The sequence below is a fragment of the Etheostoma cragini genome, unplaced genomic scaffold (assembly GCF_013103735.1).
Source record: "Etheostoma cragini isolate CJK2018 unplaced genomic scaffold, CSU_Ecrag_1.0 ScbMSFa_897, whole genome shotgun sequence".
In the NCBI taxonomy this organism is placed as follows: domain Eukaryota; kingdom Metazoa; phylum Chordata; class Actinopteri; order Perciformes; family Percidae; genus Etheostoma; species Etheostoma cragini.
Genome location: NW_023269534.1, coordinates 96263 through 100527, shown reverse-complemented (window position 1 = coordinate 100527; position 4265 = coordinate 96263). Strand labels below are relative to the sequence as shown.

Below are 4265 nucleotides of genomic sequence, written 5' to 3'. Positions count from 1 at the left end.
TGGAGTGGCCTAGCCAAAGTCCTGACCTGAATCCTATTGAGATGTTGTGGTACGACCTTAAAAAGGCCGTTCATGCTCGAAAACCCTCTAATGTAACTGAATTAGGACAATTCTGCAAGGATGAGTGGGACAAAATTTCTCCAGGACGCTGTAAAAGCCTCATTGCACGTTATCTCAAACGCTTGGTTGCAGTTGTTGCTGCTAAGGGGGGCCCAACCAGTTATTAGGGTTAGGGGGCAATCACTTTTTCACACAGGGCCATGATGGTTTGGATTTTTTTTCACCTTTAATAATAAACACCTTCATTTACAAATTGCATTTTGTGTTTACTTGTGTTGTCCTTGACTATTGTTTAAATTGGTTTGATGTTCCGAAACACTTAAGTGTGACAAACATGCAAAGGAACAGGAAATGAGGAAGGGGGCAAACACTTTTTCACACCACTGTACAATGGTGTGATGATTGGTTAAAATGGGCGTGGCCCAGTACACCCCCAAAATCCTTTTTAGGAACATAAAAAAAACTGTCTTGTGAGCTTGTCTTTTTGTGGTGGACAAAATGTTTTCAACAAACAAGCTTTATTGGCCTTTGATTTGAACCCTTCTTGGATACTATATCCTGGATGACCACCATATCCTGGTTCCCCTCATTGCTAAGGCCTATCAGGGACAATGGTTCCAAATTACTTAAATAGAAGACCCCCCCATGTGATACCGTCTGGCTAAAGGCTGGCAATAAAAAGGGAGGCACATGAATTGATCAAAAGTAGTTTATCACCAGAGATGGGAAGTAACGAAGTACAAATACTTCGTTACTGTACTCAAGTAGATTTTTCGGATATTTCTACTTTACTTTACTATACATTTTGTGGCGACTTTTTACTTCTACTCCTTACATTTTACACAAATATCGGTACTTTCTACTCCTTACATTTTACAAAATTGGCTCGTGACTTTAGTTTTTACAAGAGGTTGTCATGTCGGAAAATAGCGTGGACACGCGGCACACACCGCGAGCGGGTGCGCGCGCTACACGGAGAAAAAAAGTGAGAGAAATGAAAAGGAGACAAGCTGTCCGGAGGATAACCAGCTGAGATTGTGTGTCTGCCTCTTTGAGAACTGTAAGTCGTATAACTCAAGTTGTCAGTTCACTTAAGCCTGTTTTTGGTCTATAGTTCTTCACATTTAAAGTAAGTTAGCTAGTGGTTTTGGTGTGGTCTTCACCTGTTAGCTAGGTTGCACATTGGTCTTAATGAAGCATCAACAGTTTCACCAGCTTTATTCGCATGAGTGTTAATGAGTTTTTTTTTTACCGAACTTCAGATACTGTAGTTCAGTTGACAAGTGGATGGAAACTTAGCTAGAGAGAAGTCGCCTGGGGCCAAGTTGGACACCAGAATCAGCTTTAATCCAGCCCTAATTCTCAACTTTCACATCATTTCTCTGGGGTTATCCTTATAATGGTTTACGTCATCAATACCATATTCAATCTAAATGGATGGAAATACATCTGCTCTACGTTGCATTTGACGCACGACTAAGACAACTCAACAGATTCAGCATTGTGCATTAATTCACAGCAAATCATTGAGGCTTAATGGCGCTAACGTTAGCACATAGTAGTATGGAGGGCGCTAACGTTAGAACATAGTGGAGGGCGCTAACGTTAGAACATAGTAGTATGGAGGGCGCTAACGTTAGCACATAGTAGTATGGATGGTGTCAACGTTAGCACATAGTAGTATGGAGGGCGCTAACATTAGAACATAGTAGTATGGAGGGCGCTAACATTAGAACATAGTAATATGGAGGGCGCTAACGTTAGAACATAGTAGTATGGAGGGCGCTAACGTTAGCACATAGTAGTATGGAGGGTGCTAACGTTAGCACATAGTAGTATGGAGGGCGCTAACGTTAGAACATAGTAGTATGGAGGGCGCTAACGTTAGAACATAGTAGTATGGATGGTGTCAACGTTAGCACATAGTAGTATGGAGGGCGCTAACGTTAGCACATAGTAGTATGGAGGGCGCTAACGTTAGAACATAGTAGTATGAAGGGCGCTAACGTTAGCACATAGTAGTATGGATGGAAACATGATTGAAAATGAAGAAAACAGCAAGACATTCCCATCATCCTCAGCCTTATCTGAGAGAGATGTTTGGGACAGTAGACATCAAGAAGGACTCCTGGCCAATGTGCTGGGGAACTTCTTCATTAATGTCTGTTTACTCATTCATTTTTTAATCCTTTATTTTATTTCTAGAAGCCGTATTTGAGCACACACATAAATGTAGATTCATTTACATGTATGAGAGAAAGATTAAAAATAAAAACTGGATCTGTGACTTCTCCCAGAATCACAACTGAATTCATATCTTGCTAATAAGTCAGAATCTTATTAACCTGGAGTCCCAGTTTCTGTCATAATAATCATATATTTAGGCTTATTGGCAGACATCCATTTAAAATGTAGCCATTGCCACATAAAGACCATGTCCTCCATGTCCACTGAAGTTCCTCAGCTTCTCTCTAGTAACATTTGCGTGCTTCAAGTAGCTTTTGTAAGGCTACTTTTACTTTTATACTTTAAGTAAATTTCCAAGCCTGTACTTTGTTACTTTTACTTGAGTAAAGAAGTTTTAATCAGTACTTCCACTTTTACCAGACTATTTTTTAACACAAGTATCTGTACTTCTACTTAAGTACGGAAAGTGAGTACTTTTGCCATCTCTGTTTATCACAAACTAACAAACACTGGATGTAAAATTTCCCATAATGCAACTACATAATGGGGATGTTGGCAGATAACAAGAAAGGTAAGTCAGTCAAACTATGTTCGACAGACATGCTCTAAATGTGGACATAGTTTCTAGTTTAAGATAGATCTCTACAGCGGCACCTCACTAACTCACTCTCTGTTTTTCTGTCTAGAACAGAGAGGAAGAGGAGTCAAATATCACTGCTGTCAGCACTGTGACAAAACCTTCACAACATCAACATATTTAAAGATTCATCAGAGAGTTCACACTGGAGAGAAGCCATACAGCTGTGATCAATGTGGGGCAGCTTTCACACAGAAGAGTACCCTAAAAAAACATCATCGCATTCACACTGGAGAGAAGCCGTACACCTGTGAGCAATGTGGGGGAACATTTTCTTGGAGTAGTCACCTTAAATCTCATGAGCACATTCACACTGGAAAGAAGCCATACAGCTGTGAACAATGTGGGAAAACGTTTGCTCATAGTTTTAACCTTAAATCTCACCAACGCATTCACACTGGAGAGAAGCCGTACTGGTGTGAACAATGTGGGAAAACCTTTTCTCATAGTAGTAGCCTTCAATCTCACCAACGTATTCACACTGGAGAGAAGCCGTACAGCTGTGATGAATGTGGGAAAACCTTTTCTGACGGTGGTAGCCTTAAAAGACACGAGCGCATTCACACTGGAGAGAAGCCGTACTGGTGTGAACAATGTGGGAAAACCTTTTCTGAGGGTGGTAGCCTTAAAAAACACCAGCTCATTCACACAGCCTCGTTGTGAACATGTTTCAGAGCCAAGCTGTTTCCTCCTCCTCCTGCCCTGATAGCTGTGTTGTTATATTCTGATCTTCTCTCCACATTGAAGGCTGACCAGCAGTAACTCTATCTTCTGAACAGCATGTATGTTGTCCTGGCTACGACTACATATTACCCTCCCTCCCTTTGAAGGGGTAGTCCTGTCATCCATGTAAATAGTTTTAACCCTCTGCTTTGAACCGTAGTGGACTCAGTTCTGAGACTCAGGCAGCACAGTTGCTTTTTATCGACTGTAAGACCCAGGCGGACCCAGCAGAGCATGCTGGGAGACGTTGGCCTCTCAGCTGATCTAACAGCTGATTGGTTCAGAATCAACTTAACATCACGTTTTTATAAACTTTTTGTTGATTTTTAATTGGAGGGATTTTAACTGTGATTTGTTTAATTTGAAGGTGTATTCTGCCCAGAACACGTGTTGTGTGGCTGATAGTGACGTTTAGAAGTCAGAGAGACTAAATCTGTTCAGATTACAGATCATCTCCAGTCTGTTGTTTGTTAAAATCAGCAACAGATCTCATGTAGAGCTTTCTAAGAGCTTGTCTGTCATAACAAAAACAACTAGAGACTGTGGACCAGCTGATATGTGGGTCTGTTAACATTATTATAATGTAATCAACTAAAATATGATTATAACCAGAAGACAGAATGAAGGTTATGATTTTAAATGTGATTATGAATAAATA

General features: G+C 40.6%; 2 protein-coding genes across 2 annotated transcripts in view; both read right to left on the bottom strand.

Moving 5' to 3' along the window:
• The window catches only part of LOC117941526, a 45487-nt gene that overhangs the window by 26184 nt on the left and 15038 nt on the right, over positions 1-4265 (bottom strand). The window lies entirely within an intron of this gene.
• LOC117941517 (tripartite motif-containing protein 29-like) overlaps positions 1-4265 on the bottom strand; it is a 44706-nt gene that overhangs the window by 28091 nt on the left and 12350 nt on the right. The gene's annotated exons all lie outside the window — the stretch shown is intronic.